General features: G+C 42.8%; 1 long non-coding RNA gene across 1 annotated transcript in view; it reads right to left on the bottom strand.

Annotated features, from left to right (window-relative positions):
- The window catches only part of LOC138852868 (uncharacterized), a 394,657-nt gene that overhangs the window by 262,248 nt on the left and 113,734 nt on the right, over positions 1–18,675 (bottom strand). The window lies entirely within an intron of this gene.

The raw sequence follows: 18,675 nt of genomic DNA, 5'->3' as shown, positions 1-18,675 counted from the left end.
GTGTGTGTGTGTGTGTGTGTGTGTGTGTGTGTGGGGTGTGGGTGTGGTGTGTGTGTGTGGTGTGATGTGTGTGTGTAGTGTGGTGTGTGTGTGGTGTGGTGTGTGGTGTGGTGTGTGTGTGGTGTGTGGTGTGGTGTGGTGTGTGTGTGGTGTGTGTGTGTGTGTGTTCGGTGTGTGTGTTCGGTGTGTGTGTTCGGTGTGTGTGTGTTCGGTGTGTGTGTGTGTGGGGTGTGTGTGTGGGGTGTGTGTGTGTGTGTGGGGTGTGTGTGTGTGGGGTGTGTGTGTGTGGGGTGTGTGTGTGTGGGGTGTGTGTGTGGGGTGTGTGTGTGGGGTGTGTGTGTGTGGGGTGTGTGTGTGTGAGGTGTGTGTGTGTGTTGTGTGTGTGTGTGGGGTGTGTGTGTGTGGGGTGTGTGAGTGTGGGGTGAGTGTGGGGTGAGTGTGGTGTGTGTGTGGGGTGTGTGTGTGTGGGGTGTGTGCGTGTGGGGTGTGTGTGTGGTGTGTGTGTGTGTGTGGGTGGTGTGTGGGTGTGTGTGTGGGGTGTGTGTGTGGGGTGTGTGTGTGGGGTGTGTGTGTGTGTGTGTGGGGTGTGTGTGTGTGTGTGTGTGTGTGTGGGGTGTGTGTGTGTGTGTGTGTGTGGGGGTGTGTTTGTGTGTGTGGTGTGTGTGTGTGTGGGGTGTGTGTGTGTGTGGGGTGTGTGTGTGTGGGGTGTGTGTGTGTGGGGTGTGTGTGTGGGGTGTGTGTGTGGGGTGTGTGTGTGGGGTGTGTGTGTGTGTGGGGTGTGTGTGTGGGGTGTGTGTGTGTGTGGGGTGTGTGTGTGTGGGGTGTGTGTGTGGGGTGTGTGAGTGTGGGGTGAGTGTGGGGTGAGTGTGGGGTGTGTGTGTGGGGTGTGTGTGTGTGGGGTGTGTGGGTGTGGGGTGTGTGTGTGTGGGGTGTGTGTGTGTGGGGTGTGTGTGTGGGGTGTGTGTGTGTGTGTGTGTGTGTGTGTGTGTGTGTGTGTGTGTGTGTGTGGGGGGTGTGTGGGTGGGTGGGGGGGGGTGGGTGGGTGGGGTGGGTGTGTGTGTGTGGGGTGTGTGTGTGTGTCTGGGGTGTGAGTGTGTGGGGTGTGAGTGTGTGGGGTGTGAGTGTGTGGGGTGTGAGTGTGTGGGGTGTGTGTGTGGGGTGTGTGTGTGTGGGGTGTGTGTGTGTGGGGGTGTGTGTGTGTGGGGGTGTGTGTGTGTGGGGTGTGTGTGTGTGTGTGGGGTGTGTGTGTGTGGGGGGGGTACTCACCTAGTTGTACTCACCTAGGTGAGGTTGCAGGGGTCGAGTCCAAGCTCCTGGCCCCGCCTCTTCACTGGTCGCTACTAGGTCACTCTCCCTGAACCATGAGCTTTATCGTACCTCTGCTTAAAGCTATGTATGGATCCTGCCTCCACTACATCGCTTCCCAAACTATTCCACTTCCTGACTACTCTGTGGCTGAAGAAATACTTCCTAACATCCCTGTGATTCATCTGTGTCTTCAGCTTCCAACTGTGTCCCCTTGTTACTGTGTCCAATCTCTGGAACATCCTGTCTTTATCCACTTTGTCAATTCATCTCAGTATTTTGTATGTCGTTATCATGTCCCCCCTATCTCTCCTGTCCTCCAGTGTCGTCAGGTTGATTTCCCTTAACCTCTCCTCGTAGGACATACCTCTTAGCTCCGGGACTAGTCTTCTTGCAAACCTTTGCACTTTCTCTAGTTTCTTTACGTGCTTGGCTAGGTGTGGGTTCCAAACTGGTGCCGAATACTCCAATATGGGCCTAACGTACACGGTGTACAGGGTCCTGAACGATTCCTTATTAAGATGTCGGAATGCTGTTCTGAGGGTTGCTAGGCGCCCATATGCTGCAGCAGTTATTTGGTTGATGTGCGCTTCAGGAGATGTGCCTGGTGTTATACTCACCCCAAGATCTTTTTCCTTGAGTGAGGTCTGTAGTCTCTGGCCCCCTAAACTGTACTCCGTCTGCGGTCTTCTTTGCCCTTCCCCAATCTTCATGACTTTGCACTTGGTGGGATTGAACTCCAGGAGCCAATTGCTGGACCAGGTCTGCAGCCTGTCCAGATCCCTTTGTAGTTCTGCCTGGTCTTCGATCGAGTGAATTCTTCTCATCAACTTCACGACATCTGCAAACAGGGACACCTCAGAGTCTATTCCTTCCGTCATGTCGTTCACAAATACCAAAAACAGCACTGGTCCTAGGACTGACCCCTGTGGGACCCCGCTGGTCACAGGTGCCCACTCTGACATTTCGCCACGTACCATTACTCGCTGCTGTCTTTCTGACAAGTATTCCCTGATCCATTGTAGTGCTTTCCCTGTTATCTCTGCTTGGTCCTCCAGTTTTTGCACCAATCTCTTGTGTGGAACTGTGTCAAACGCCTTCTTGCAGTCCAAGAATATGCAATCCACCCACCCCTCTCTCTCTTGTCTTACTGCTGTCACCATGTCATAGAACTCCAGTAAGTTTGTGACACAGGATTTCCCGTCCCTGAAACCATGTTGGCTGCTGTTGATGAGATCATTCCTTTCTAGGTGTTCCACCCCTCTTCTGATAATCTTCTCCATGATTTTGCATACTATACATGTCAGTGACACTGGTCTGTTGTTTAATGCTTCATGTCTGTCTTCTTTTTTAAAGATTGGGACTACATTTGCTGTCTTCCATGCCTCAGGCAATCTCCCTGTTTCGATAGATGTATTGAATATTGTTGTTAGGGGTACACATAGCGCCTCTGCTCCCTCTCTCAATACCCATGGGGAGATGTTATCTGGCCCCATTGCCTTTGAGGTATCTAGCTCACTCAGAAGCCTCTTCACTTCTTCCTTGGTTGTGTGCACTGTGTCCAGCACATGGTGGTGTGCCCCACCTCTCCGTCTTTCTGGAGCCCCTTTTGTCTCCTCTGTTAACACTTCTTTGTGTGTGTGTGTATGTGTGTGTGTGTGTGTGTGTGTGTGTGTGTGTGTGTGTGTGTGTGTGTGTGTGTGTGTGTGTGTGTGTGTGTGTGTGTGTATTGTACTCACGTATATGTACTCATCAACTTGTGGTTGCAGGGGTCATAGCTCCTGGCCCCGTCTCTTCACTGATCGCTACTAGGTCGTCTCTCTCCCTGCTCCATGAGCTTTATCAAACTTCGTCTTAAAACTGTGTATGGCTTTGCCTCAACTACATCACTTGCCAGACTATTCCACTTCCTGACAACTCTATGACTGAAGAAATACTTCCTAACATCATTTTAACTCATCGGAGTCCTCAACTTCCAATTGTGACCCCTTCTTTCTGTGTCCCATCTCTGGAATATCCTGTCTTTGTCCATCTTGTCAATTCTTCGAAGTATTTTATGTCGTTATCATGTCTCCTCTAACCCTCCTGTCCTACAGTGTCGTCAGGCCGATTTCCCTTAACCTTTCTTCGTAATGACAATCCCCTCAGCCCTGGGATTAGTCTTGTTGCAAACCTTTGCACTTTCTCTGATTTCTCGTTTCTGCGTCTTTGTGTGTCTCAATACATTTTACATTTTAAACTACACAAGTTTTATATATGGATAGTCCTCAAACGACAAAGCAAGAACGTTTAACAAACATAACATTAAAAACCAAGCCATCATGCCGAGCACACACCTTATAAACATCCACTTTAAAAAACAGTCACAAAAATACTTGAAACACAAACTGTTTGAGAAACATAATAAGCGCAATCGGTAAAACATACAAGGCAGTAAAGGAACTCAAAAAAACATAAGAGTTATAATGTAACCACGATAAACACACTGGAAACATTTTGCAACACATTGACTGGAGACTACTGATGACCCCTTCCCCAACACAATACAGACTGGAGACTACTGATGACCCCTTCCCCAACACAATACAGACTGGAGACTACTGATGACCCCCTCCCCAACACAATACAGACTGGAGACTACTGATGACCCTCTCCCCAACACAATACAGACTGGAGACTACTGATGACCCCTTCCCCAACACAATACAGACTGGAGACTACTGATGACCCCTTCCCCAACACAATACAGACTGGAGACTACTGATGACCCTCTCCCCAACACAATACAGACTGGAGACTACTGATGACCCCTTCCCCAACACAATACAGACTGGAGACTACTGATGACCCTCTCCCCAACACAATACAGACAGGAGACTACTGATGACCCTCTCCCCAACACAATACAGACTGGAGACTACTGATGATCCCCTCCCAAACACAATACAGACTGGAGACTACTGATGACCCCTTCCCCAACACAATACAGACTGGACACTACTGATGACCCTCTCCCCAACACAATACAGACTGGACACTACTGATGACCCCCTCCCAAACACAATACAGACTGGAGACTACTGATGATCCCCTCCCCAACACAATACAGACTGGAGACTACTGATGACCCTCTCCCCAACACAATACAGACTGGAGACTACTGATGACCCCCTCCCCAACGCAATACAGACTGGAGACTACTGATGACCCCCTCCCCAACACAATACAGACAGGAGACTACTGATGACCCTCTCCCCAACACAATACAGACTGGACACTACTGATGACCCCCTCCCCAACGCAATACAGACTGGAGACTACTGATGACCCCCTCCCCAACACAATACAGACAGGAGACTACTGATGACCCCCTCCCCAACACAATACAGACTGGAGACTACTGATGACCCCCTCCCCAGCACCTCCGCTACAGGACGTCAACACATACTTAAGTCTTTTAATTAAGTTAATTGTGCTCTGTGGTAAGCTGCTATTTGTCACAGCTTCCTCCTCTACCCTCTCGCCTCTAAAATCCGGCCAAACTGCGCCCTGTCCTCGCCACAGTCATAACAACATACTTGGCAAACGGGACATGGGAGAAGTTTGTTGAGAGCCGACCATCAGGGGCTGGAGGCACGATGCCTTACCCTCGTCTCGCTTACTTTTACGAGCATCGTTGCAGAGGCTTCTTGTGGGCTCAGAACCTCTTACAGCGACTCGGAATCTGCTGCTACCTACTGTCAAGCGTTTATTAGTGCGGTCTCTACGGGATCGAGGACTGTTAGGGGAATGAGCCGCAGTGCTTGCTGATTTCGACAAAGGTTTGTACCTTTCAAGTGGCAGTGTCATGTTTTGATGGAGGCAGATAAAAATCAGTGACAATAACATGATTGTAAGCCATCCCCGTAAAAAAAAAAAAGACTATCATGCAGTATTTTGTAGTGTAGTTGATAATGGATCCAAACGAGCACTGATAACACTACAGACCGCTCAGGTTCAGAATATCAACCCGTATGCTTTTACAGATTGCAATATATTCTGAATATTTTTAAAGTATGACTGACAACTATAAGGATACCCAACAAAGCACAGGAATTACTTCTGCTGTGCTGAAATTAATGCAAAACAAATCCTGTGTGGAATGAAACAGACTGAATAAATAAGGAAACGGACTGAATATTCAAAAAAAGAAAAAAAAAAGAAAATTCTTAAGAGAGCTAATTCAGGAAGAAAGAAATGAAGAATGATAGATAAGCAGGGTGTATAAATCTTCGGTGGATGAAAGAATGAGTAGACATTGAAGGAAGGGATCGAAGGAAGGTGTGAGGAAAGCAGTGTAAGGTTTACGTGAGCATAGATTGACATGAACGAGTGGTCTTTGATATTGTGCTAACAGATAGTATGTGCGAGATGAGTTAATCCTTGTACATCATTACCAGGGACCTATTTCTGAGCTTAACACAAAAAATAAATTTCCTGTTCGATGTCCAAGCCCCAATGCTCAAAAATCTTCTTAAACAACTCCCTCCCACTATTCTTGGGCGACCACTACCCATCCTTCCCTCCATCCCAGGTTTATATGCCTTCGTGGTAATCCAATTTTTCTCCAACCTCTCTAAATGTCCACACCTAAATTATCCCCTCCGCCGTTCTCTGAATAATACTTTTGGTAACCCCACACCTTGTAATCTCCAAACACCAAATTCTCTGATCACTCACGGCTCTTAAAAACATCTTTACTGCCTCCAGCCTCCTGCTCGCTGCGATACTTAAAATCCATGCATGCTTCACGCCCATATGAGTGTTGGTGCCACTATACTCTGGCATAATATCCTATTTATGTCCGTGGATAGAGTTCTTTGTCTCCACAGACGCATCAGTGTCCCACCTATTTTTTCCTCACGCCAATCCTATGGATTCACCTCATATTTTTACAGATCCATCTGCCGACATATCAATCGCTAAATATGTAAATGTATTTTCTTCCTCCATAATTCCAACTTCCAATCTAATATCCAAGCTTCCATTTGATCTTATCACCATTTTCACTTTTAATTTCTTACTTTTACATACCCTTCCAAATTTGTCTACCAAGCCTTGCTACCTCTTTCAGAATCTCTGAGAAGTGTCTCATTGGCAAAATGTGACTCTGACAACTCCCACTTTGGACAAATGACTTAGAAAACCGACAAGTTGGGTATCTTTATTCTAGAAATGCTTCGCCAGCCAGCGGCCTCCGCAGTCCAACGCAGACAAACGGTGGAAGATGAGAGGGAGTGTGAGTGTCAGTCCCTCAGCCCGGAGTCGATGGGTTCAGTCCATCACTCTTGATTATATATATTATGTACTATATGTCGTGCCTAATAGGTAAAATTGGTCAATCAATAAGAACTCACTTAAAAGTGAGTCCTTTCTAAAAATTTCTCTTATACGTTTAAAGATATATTTTTTAATTTATGTTAATGTAAAAATTAATAATTTTGTACCAAAAGAACTTTAGAAAACTTACCTAACCTTATTATAACAAGCGCAATTTAATTTATCTTAATCCAACTAAATATATTTTAGATAAGTTTACAATAATTTAATAATATACACAATAACATATTTTTTCTTTAGGTTCAGAATGATTTTTGCGAAATTATTGTATATATAAATTTTCGCTAAGTCAAAATCTGTGTGTGTGTGTGTGTGTATCGGCCTACCTCTGGTCCACCCCATCTGTCTACAGTATATAAGCCTCATCTCCGTGGATATGCTGCACTTTTATCAAGAGTGATGGACTGAACACATCGACTCCAGGCTGAGCAACTGATCACCCCACACTCCTCATCCTCCACCATTTCTCTGCACTGACGTGAAAACCCCACCGACGGGCGAAACCCTTCCAGAATAAAGATACCCAAGTGACCAGGTCTGGTGTGATTTTTGATGACCAAAGTCTGGAATAGTCTTTTCGATCAAGGTCTGATGGTCATGGTCTGGTAGTGATAATGACTAAGGTCTGGTGTTGTCTTTATCAAGGTCTAGTCTGGTCTTGACGACCAAGGATACATCATGCTTCCTCGTTTCCTCTGCCAGTTGTATCTTTACACAGAGAGAAATGTAAGTGTTACAGAGACATTAAAGTCTCTCTTTCCACAGTGTTTCATAAACAAGAGAGCTAAGTTAATATTGCAGCCTTAACACCTACATGGAAGTTGAGATCGTGCTGAGATAAGCCGCCTTTTTGAAATGCAACACAGGACCTGGACAGTGTTGTTCTCAGGGTTATCCTGTCTCGGTTAAACTAGGAAAACATCTAGCACGAGAAATAAACAGTTATCATTATATGTGCCTCTCGATCAGCGAACTGAGGATCAAGCCTTCACCTCTCCCTGTGCTAAATAACCGGCAAGAGTTTATAGATATATAGTTTTTCAACCAGTGTGGGGTGACTTTAAATTATACAGTATTTAAAATGAAAACAGAATTAATTTATTAACTTTAAACTTTATCAAAAGTTATAATGTGATGTGAGGGAAGTTTCTCTTAGGAAAAATGCAAATACTTTTATTTTCCGGGGGTAGGTCCTTGTTGACCAAGCGTAGCGCTGGACGGGTCGAAGCTGAAGACAGAGCCAGTGCGGCGAAGATTGCAGTGCCATATTCAAATCGCGAGTTTACCATCTTGGAAGAAATCTTGGCTTGTGATTTGCATAGAGGCTGGAGTGAGACGACCAATCCTCGGCGAGTTGTGCACCCTGGCCCCGCCCACACATTGTCTGACGCATATGCACACCATCATTCAAATTTTTCACCGCCTCCCCTCGTCCGCCTGTCGCTTCCCCTCTCGCCTTTAAACCGGCCGGGACGCCTCAAGGAGCCAGCTAACTGGCTGAGGGGACACGAGACTCCTCCCTTCTCTCCCCTCCATACCAGCTATGCAAATGGCCATGTAAATTTAGCTGACGAATTGGGTGAAGACTATGTAAAAAGATCTCGTAAACAAAGAAAGTGGCCGATGAAAGGTTGTGTGTGGTGAGATAGAATGAAGGGAAAAGAATAAAGAAGGAAGAGTAGTGAGAGAAGAGGAAGGAGGAGAGAGGGTAAGGGAAAGGAAAGGTAGAGCAATTATCAACAATGTTGCACTCACTCAACTTCAAATGTTGATGACAAGTCGTCCCTAAAGAATGAACATTTCGTATAACAGATTACTGAAGCAGACTTACTTCCACTTCCCTAGGCATCCAACCATTCTGACTCTGTATCTAATATATTTTAAAAGCTTTCTTCTTATACGAGGGTGTGTAGGTGCCATTCTGGCCGGTATTGACGGAGGCGTTCTTGGGGAGGGAGGGGAGGGGTATGCGGGTCGTCTGGGAGGGGAGGAGGGGGTATCCACCAGACGAGGGAGTCGGCCCGATGGAATGATTTTTTTAAAGCCGATAGCCAGTTGAGCGGCGGCGGGAAAGTCGATCACAGGGTTGAGGGGGGGGGGAGGTGGATATTCAAATAAGACGCGCGCCTGTGACGTGGCAGCTGGTGAGTGGCTGGCTTGAGGGCGGCCATAAAGGATTCATGAAGCGTTTGCTTGGTATTCCTGGGAGCGCCGCCATCAGCCTCCCGTCCCCGGATCCTCGCGCTGACTGCGACTTGGGGGCATAAAGCTCGCTCAAGGTGTCATTCTGGCGGCCTGCTGAGTGAGGGAAGTGTTAGGGCAATAGCAGGTGAGGCGAGGATGTTGTTGGTGTGAGCAGCGAGCCGCTGAGAGTGGCTAGGGGAGAATGGACCAGGAGTACATCAAAGGGTTGAGGCAAGGTCGGCAGCAGCGGCCGCCACGCGCCACATAACACGCAAATTGGGCTCGAAGTCTGGCGGCGCTGAAGGGGGCGTACACCCCTCTCTCCCTTCTCATTTTTCACAGTATTTCTTCCTCGTGGCGCTGGACAACGCAAGTTCACGATCCCTACGTTCTTCGTGGCCCAGAGGGTGATGTCCCAGTAGCCATTACAGGATTACCCGAGAACAAGAGACAGGCACATAAAACAACACTGGGCGGAAAATGGCCTCCCCCAAGTTTCAAAAGATTTAGTCTCCCTTTTCTTGCTCAAGTCAGAATTTGTCAGGCAAGGGAGGGAGGAGGAATCGGGTTATATGCAAGGAGACCCAGGAACTCTGGCCCCTACACCTAGGACTCGCAAGGACCAAAGTTACTTGTTTCCCTGTCCACCTTTCTCCCTCACGAAGAAAAGTGGGCAGACATTACAATTTCAAATTTCTGGACTCTTGTTAGAGCCGAGGCAAGCTTTTTGAAGATACATTTTCCCTATAAAAGCAGCTTTTCACTCTGGTGCCTCGCTCGCCGAATACTGGATAACACGACACGACGGAATTTCCAAAAATTGCGAGTGAAGTTGTGGAGCCGCAAGCGGCCGAGCGGCGGGACATTTTCTCAAGGATATTCGGCCCGTCTCTCCGATACCTTGCATCTTTTTGCTCCCCTTTGTGAGCCAGTCATGCAAAAGGAGAATGTGGGTAGCTGACGTGTATTGTTCGCTCCGCCTCTCATGCAGCGGGAAGGGTGGAGGGGGAGGGGACGGGCGGCGAGGGGAGAAGAAAGCCCTGAATGCGAGAAGGGATATTGAAGGGGTCGTTCTAAAAAAGAGGGGAAATTGGGAGAAAGTGAAGGAGGCCGGAGTAAAGGAACGAAAATTGTTGCAGAGAAGACGTACACGAGGAGAAGTACAGTAGAGAAAGCAAGAAAAGGGAAGACTTCGCATAGAGGAAGAAATCTTGAAAGGGTAAACGGGAATTAGTAAAGGGAAAATAAACGTGAGAGAAGCATAAATATGTGGTCTTAAAGTTGAAAAAGAATGTAAGAAAAAATGATATTCAGGAGATAAGAAGAGCACTGAAGGGTAAAAGGAAACTACGAAAGGAAGAACATCAGCAGGATGATTACAGGAATCAAAACACATTCACCATTACTAGCTCCAAGTCACCATGGCTCAAATGATACGCGGAACCGCTATATTCCCATATATCAGTGCTAGCACCGTACTCTCCACTTCCCAAACTTACTCTGGATAATCGATTTCTATGAATCCCTTTATTGTTGTAATCCTGATCACACCCTCACACATTTTTGTTAAGACATTGAAGTTTCTATCCTTCCCGGGACCTCCCATTCACCTCCATCAATTTACCCCAGATTTATACAGCCTTTTCGTCGACCTATCTTGCTTCTCTTATAAATGCCCAGTACATCCCGACCTCTCTTTCTCACTTTGAGTTATTGCTTCCATGCCATCACCCAGTCCATTAATTTCTGAACTCTTCCATTCCATGTATATGTTATCTCAAATCCGACATGTTCACTGCCTCCAGCCTCCTCCTTGCTGCAACACTAAAACACTGTCTCACATCCCATACAAGAGCACTGTTATCACTATACTCTGATACACTCCCTTTGGCAAACTTCTTTGTTTACAAATACTTCTCTGATTGTACTGCAATTTTCTTTCCGTTCATTCATTCTCTGATTCGTCTCATTTTTTATACACTCTAACTATAAACAAATTAACCAAACACAGTGACTTAACACAACTATGTTTAAGATGCAATTCTGCTGGAAATGCTGCTTTTTCTCCTATATTCCCTAACCTTAGCCTCACTATCCTAATAAAATCTCTTTTCTGCTTACCAGAACTTACCACTTATTCTGAACAACTGCAACACTTACCACACTTTCATATCGCATGTTTTTTCCAACTCTATAAACAACAAACAGCTCCTTATCATTATCTAAGTATGGGTCATTAAATGCATTAACGAAAGCCCTTACTCTGCACATCCGTCTTCCTTAGTAAATCTGCCTTATTCTTCTGCATTCCTGCTGTCTCTCTTTTCCATAATTATTTTGATAAGAGTTCTGCTGTATACTTTACCCGATATACTTAACAGATTCATTCCTCTTTGCTTCCTAAATTCTCTCGTCCTCTCTGCCCAATCCTTTACCATCCATACATACTTACAATAAATACATCAACCATAACAAAAATATATCCTCACCTGATTTTAATGTCATTCTTAATTCCCCCCTCCCTGTTTTTAACCTGATCAATGCCTCATGCTGCTTCTAGCATTTTCCTCCTAATGAATTACATTACTCTCTGCCCAATGCACATTTTTAATTTACGGGAAAGCGTTAAATTCGGAAGTCGCACAGCGCCTAGTGACTGTAATAAAGTGTGATCCAAACAAGTGGATCCAAACCTTTTGTTAGCATCACGGCATCTTCTCTGAGGTATGTCCTATGTACGTACAAAATATCTTATTTACTTTCATCCTTCACTCACATGTAATAAATGTTGATGGTACAAGAGACGCGCCTCATCCCAGTTCCAGGCAAAAAAAAAAAAATCGGACATTACTAAAAAATATTAATCAAGGAGGAAATTAAAGTTGACAAAACAGTTTATAAAGTTCAAATATAGAATGCACAAACATGAAATATTGCCTAAATGAATCAAAACAAATAAAAACAATTGCAAATGTGAATGTCAGGTATGCATCATAATATACAGATGAGTCCAGCAAGTGGTATGGAGCAGCTCATGGCATTGTAGACTGACTCTCGTCTACAGTGATCCAGTGTGACCTACAAAAAATAGTCACAGAAGAGACGCAGAAGATTCGGTCACCATCAATGGAAGACAGACACCTATGGTATAACAGGCCTGAGACCTAATGAGAGTTGCACGGCAACACAATGTAGTGTAGGTGACCAATGGTGCAGACTAAGGTGAACAGTTTTATGGTATGGTGAACCTCACTTGGAGGTGACGAATCGGTACAGAAGAAACTCGGCTCGGAGAATGGCAGATTCACAAATACGTAGTAGCGTTCCGCAACGAAGATCAAGTTGAGTCAAGTCACACGACTTTTTTTTTTTTTTTTTTTTTTTTTTTTTTTTTTTTTTTTTTTTTTTGCCAAAGTTACACAGCTCATTGAATCCCTCGGGGAAGTTTTGCTGGCGCGATCAGAACGCATCGGCATCGTTAGGGAGCAGAGTAGTTCCGGGACCCTCTGAAGATTCCTAGTACCACAAATTGCCTACTACCTCAAGAGTGTAATGTGGCGAGAAGCAGGTAGCGGGCGCAGGAGTCTGCATACCACTGTAACAAGTATTTTAACAAACACACAACTCCACGGTCACACAAGCACTCACCAAGATGCATTCATCTGAGCTGTTCCCCTCGCAAATTCAAATTATTCTCTCTCCCTCCCTCCCTGACTCACTCTCTCTCTCTCTTACCTTTACCAGCCCACCTACCACACCAACACTCAGTCTTGCCAAGTCTAATACATCCCCAGTTTTCCTTACTTTATGTCTCTCCAAAACGTTTTCTTATCAGCATGAATATAATTATTATATTAAGAGGGAAGCGCTAAACCAGTGGGAGTTTGCTGATGACTTACCCATTCCCTCATTTATTCTTTTCCTTTCCCCTTTCCTCTCTTTTTAAACTATCCATTTTCAACATTCTCCACCTTCCATACATCGTTTAAAAAATGAAATAAGGAAGTTTTAAGATGCATTAACATTTTAACTTTTTTTTTTACCATCCTCCCCCCCCCTTCTAACTTCGCATTTAATTTTACATTGTTGTTAATAATTATAATGACTGAGTGCTTAATTATAATTAACACATCTTCAGAATGAACTGAAAAAATTAAGGCACAAAATAATATATATATATATATATATATATATATATATTATAGGATGGGGTCCACCTCTGGTGTAAATTGTGGGACCCATAGCCTCGGAGAAGTGGATAAAAAGGCTTCAAGGAAAAATATTTGGATTTCTTCCTGAAGCCGTTTGAATATTCCACTTCCCCTACCACCCCATATATATATATATATATATATATATATATATATATATATATATATATATATATATATATATATATATATATATATATATATATATATATATCGTACCCACGGAACGAGTGGTACTGATCAATAACAACACTGCACCAGCCAAGGAGTCGAACCCAAGCTATTTTGGCCCACCTCATGGTGAGAGAAAACGCTTTAGACCACTAGACCACTGGTCTAGTCGTGGTCTAAAGCGACATGCGTTTTCTCTCATCATGAGGCGAGCCAAAACAGCATGGGTTCGACTCCTTGGCTAATGCAGTGTTATATATATATATATATATATATATATATATATATATATATATATATATATATATATATATATATATATATATATATGTGTGTGTGTGCGTTCATATATATATGTTTGCATGTTTGTATGCATGTATGTATGCATCTTTGTATGTATGTTAGCATGTATGAAAATGAGTTGCTTGTAATCATGAAATGGTACCTGATGAGACATCACATTAAGACCTAGGGCAGACCTAGCCCAGAATCTGACACAACAAAAGCCCTGACCTGACACAGCCTATTATTCCCCTTCTATAGCACTGATGACTTGGTGCAGACATTAACAATAAGAATATCCTTCCAAACATATTGTCCATATTTGTGAGGTGGTCCACCTCAGCGTCGATATCGCAATTATGGCCACATTTTACAAATTCCGTCCAATTTACCACAACTGTCCAATTTCGGCCAAGGAAACTGAGAAGCTTATACTATCAGACCATTTTTATTTTGACCTGCAAGAACCATCGGTGCCTCGTCTCACCTTTATAGGATCGCAATACCGAAGCGATTATGAGCGCCGAGCATAAAAGACGAGTGGGATTCTATTCTGTGTTTGTGGTGGACATTGGATCGTAAACGCCAAAGATCCACAGAAAATGGATCCAATATCTCTCCGTGTGGAGGGTTTTTTTTTTTTTTTTGGTGTTGGGGATGAGGGGAAAGGGAAGGAAGGGAGGGGGGTTGGGGTTAATGTGAGAGAGCTTCCAAACATGACTGATGGAGGAAGGAGAGTCAGCAGATTTACCTCAGCTATGTAGAGAAGATGGTAGCTCCGTGTGCGCACTCTTCTAACCTTGACGTGTGACTTCTAGAATACAGCTTCAATTCTTTAAGTTTCGTACTAGAAAGTTACAGACTAACGATTTCAGAGTTATGTGAAGGGTGGAGATGTCCGTAGAGTTGTGATGTTGACCTTGTGGATATAATGTAGTGACAAGATTTAAAACAAAATTCTATACATTGATATGACTTTATATCTATTATATATATATATATATATATATATATATATATATATATATATATATATATATATATATATATATATATATAATGTCTTGCCGAATAGGTAAAATTGGTCAATTAGCAAGAACTCATTTAAAATTAAGTCCTTTCTAAAATTCCTCTTATACGGTTAAAGATATATATTTTTTTCATTAATGTTAATGTAAAAATTAATAAATTTGTACCAAAAGTACCTTAGGAAATTTACCTAATCTTACTATAACAAGCGCAATTTATTTTAGCCTAATCCAACTAAATATATTTTAGATAAGTTTACTATAATTTACTAATAGACAAACACAATGAAATATATGATAATGATTTTTGCGAATCATTCAAGCACATTTAGCCTCGCTAAAACATTTCATAACACAACACAAATACAAAAACTACAGCTGCTCGATTAAAAAAAAATAATTTTCACAGTAAAAAAAAATGATAATTTAAGAAATATGAATAACATAAATAAAGCCCTTGTCTTCCCTCAATTATTTGCATCTTACCACCTTTTATTATTTTTTAAACGGAGATTTCACCGTTTTCTCCAGTTTTCCCTGCAGCCTCGCTTTCCCCCCCCCCCCCTTTCCTTCCCTTATTTTAGGAAAATCGATATCACTAACTGATTGGTCCTCTTGTACGGACAAATACTGAAACACTTTTCATCCTTCCTTTCTTTATCTTCTGGGCTCTGGATCAGACGGATGATGAAAGCAAAGAATCTGGGAATTACCATAATTTTGGGTTGAAGATTCATGAACAAAAAAAAAACGAAAGAAGACGAGAGAATTTTTTTTACACATTGCATTTTTTAAAGATACAAAAAAAATGTTGGTATAACTTTTCGAGTGTGCATTTTGGAACTTACTGATTTGTAGGATGATGCTGATTTGTGGGATGGTACCGGTTTGTTGGATACGTATGCTTAGGATAATGATTTGTAGAATGTGTAGCATGATTCTGATTTGTAGAATGTGTAGGATGATTCTGATTGGTAGATGTGTAGGATGATTCCGATTTGTAGAATGTTTAGAATACTGATTTGCAGGATGATTCTGATTTGTAGTATACGGATTTTTAGGATGCAGATTCATAGGATGGTACTGATTTACAGCATGATACACATTTGTAGAATGATACTGATGTATAGGATGGTACTGATTTGCAGGATACTGATTTATAGGATGGTACTGATTTGTAGGATGATATTGATTTGTAGGAAGCTACTGGTTTGTAGGCTGCTACTGATTTATAAGATGGTACAGATTTGTAGGATTATACTGATTTGTAGGGTGACACTGATTTGTATTATGATACCGATTTTCTTAATTTCCGAGCTACGTAAAATTCTAGAGCCCAGACAAATAGTGACAAATCACGATCCATCACAAAAACAAAAAAACAGCCCATCAATCACAACGATATACAACCCAGCACAACCAATTCCATCTCCTCACCACAAATAACAGTAAATCAAAATCAATCAAAAGCACGCAACCAATTACAACAAATCACAACACATCGAAACCAGTCATAACAAATTAATACCAATCACACTCACGATTAACACAAATCGGATATGGAGACTGAAGGTAGATTATGAACTGTACCAGCCACGGTATTGTGACTCGTGATGGTACTCACACCGGAGCTGTGAGTGATGGTAGTTACTCACACCGGAGCTGTGATTGATGGTAGTTACTCACACCGGAGCTGTGATTGATGGTAGTTACTCACACCGGAGCTGTGATTGATGGTAGTATCTACGAGGTAGAGGGCAGATAAGGAACTAGTGTTAGAAAGAGCTCTAAACTGGGGTAACTGTGGAAAACGCATCTAGTTGTAAACAGTCAGCCATTCCAACTTAAACTGATTTCATTATTAGCAACTTCAAACCTTAAAAATACGACGTTCAAAGATAATCCAGAATACATTGACATAAAAAATAAAAAAACAGAGAAACGAATGAATAATGAGAGGTATGTCTTGTGAGAAGAAGAAAGGTTATATTGGTGTGTTGAAGAAACAGGATTAAGGGGGAACTGTAACGTTCCTCTAATCTTATGGTTTATGTCGCACTTACCGAGGCCAGAAGCTTTAACAGAAAACGGGAGACAAAAGACCAGAGCTCATGATTGTGGGACAAACTTCCGCACACAACAGTCTTCCTCATGCAACAATCTTCCTCACGCAACAGTCTTCCTCATGCAAAAATTATCCCTCAGACAATCTTCCTAATGCGTCAATCTTCCACATGCAACATTCATCACACAACAATTTTTCTCTCGACTTTCTCATTCAACAATCTTTCCCACGCAACAATCTTCCTCACACAACTTTCTCATGCAACATTATTTCTCGCGCAACAATCTTCCTCACACAACTTTCTCATGCAACAATCTTTCTCGCGCAACAATCTTCCTCACACATTCTTCCTCGTGCAACAATCTTTCTCTACGCCTAATACAACTGCACCTACAACTATTATTACTATAACAACACCTACTACAACTATTACTAAAACTACTACTACTACTGCAACTACAACTATTACTCTAACAAAGACACACACACCGATAGATGTATGTTCTCTCTTTGTACTGCAAACACACACTAAGTATACTTTAATCTCAATTTTAGGAATGAATGTATTCTTGAGTGGTGGTGAATGGAATACATGCAGCCTTAATGGCCCTCGCGTCGTCTCATAGGTTTTAAATCCATCTAACTAACCAATACAGTATCCCAGCTTTCGGTGAGTATTAAAGCCCTCACCTGCGTCTTTATATTCCCCACGAAATTTCTCCTACTGTTCGAACATTGCTTGTTTTCTCCTTCAAGTGTTTTGAAAATTATATTTATCTATTATGTAACGATAACTACTGCAGTGTTGGGTGATGATGCATTTGAAGCTGTTCCTGACGCTTGACGTTGTACTTGGCGTTATACATGGTGTATTCACGTTATATTTAATGTTATACTTGACGTCATACATGAAGTCATACATATGACGATGCGACGCCATGCATGACATGACGCTATACTTGTGGTGACCGCATACTTAATGTTCTGACATCATACCTGACGTCACACCTGACGGCCTTAGGTCACGCTTGACTTTCCAATGTCGCACTTGACGTAGTACTTTTGTACCAATCGTCACCGAAATCTTTAAAAAGTGGCTTAATGTTAAAAATAATCTACAGAACACTTAAGGCCAACCTAGGCTAGGCTTGGTGAAGGACCGGTAGGAGACGTATCCTGAACCAGCTGGCTGAGGGTCATGTGACCCAGTAGCTGGTAATAAACACTCCAAAAGAAAAAGGAGATTACAAACGGGCGATCACAAAATTACACACAAATGCGCATGAACATGCACACTACATACTACACTACACACACACACACACACACACAATGCTCACCAAACAGTAAAAGACACGAGGATAAGAGCGTGATGCACAAATGTTAATGGCATGCCTAACAAAAATGGAAATATAGAAGACTGAATATAAAATAATCAACTAGATAGTGCAGACCCCAAAGAGGTGAAACTCACTGGGATAATAACATAGTTTTCCCACAGTGGTATCACATAGTGAGAAGAGAGAGAAGATAGGGAATTAAGAGTGGCACTGATGGCAAGAAATAATTAGAGTTTTGAATGGCTAATTTACTATGGGAGTTCAAAGATTCAGGAAGGGGCAGGTCCAAGGTGATAATAACAGTGATATATGAAAAATCCACTAAGCAGCAGGAGGCTAAGAATATGATATGAAAAATAGGATCATTATAATACTGGAGACAGCGGCAGAGAGAGCAAGCAGACCAAGGAACGGGTGGAGTTTGAACTCATGGCGGGTGAACAGGTGAAAAACAAAGTTACTGGTCATAGAGGATATAAATAATAGAGAAACTAACTAGGAAAACAGGGGCCTACATGGAGACATGGAATAAATATAAATAAAAATAAATAAAAGCAGCAGTGGAAAAATTTATGAACGCACAAGCGAGGGAAGGTACAAAAAATGGACTTAACCCTGTAAGACTAACTTCAATATTCTCGTAAAAGGACACAAGTGCAACTAATGTGACATTTATTGTGGCAACGTTTCGCTCTCCAGGAGCTTTATCA

The sequence above is a fragment of the Cherax quadricarinatus genome, chromosome 1 (assembly GCF_038502225.1).
Source record: "Cherax quadricarinatus isolate ZL_2023a chromosome 1, ASM3850222v1, whole genome shotgun sequence".
NCBI classification, from domain to species: domain Eukaryota; kingdom Metazoa; phylum Arthropoda; class Malacostraca; order Decapoda; family Parastacidae; genus Cherax; species Cherax quadricarinatus.
This window is presented reverse-complemented; position numbering and strand designations above follow the sequence as displayed.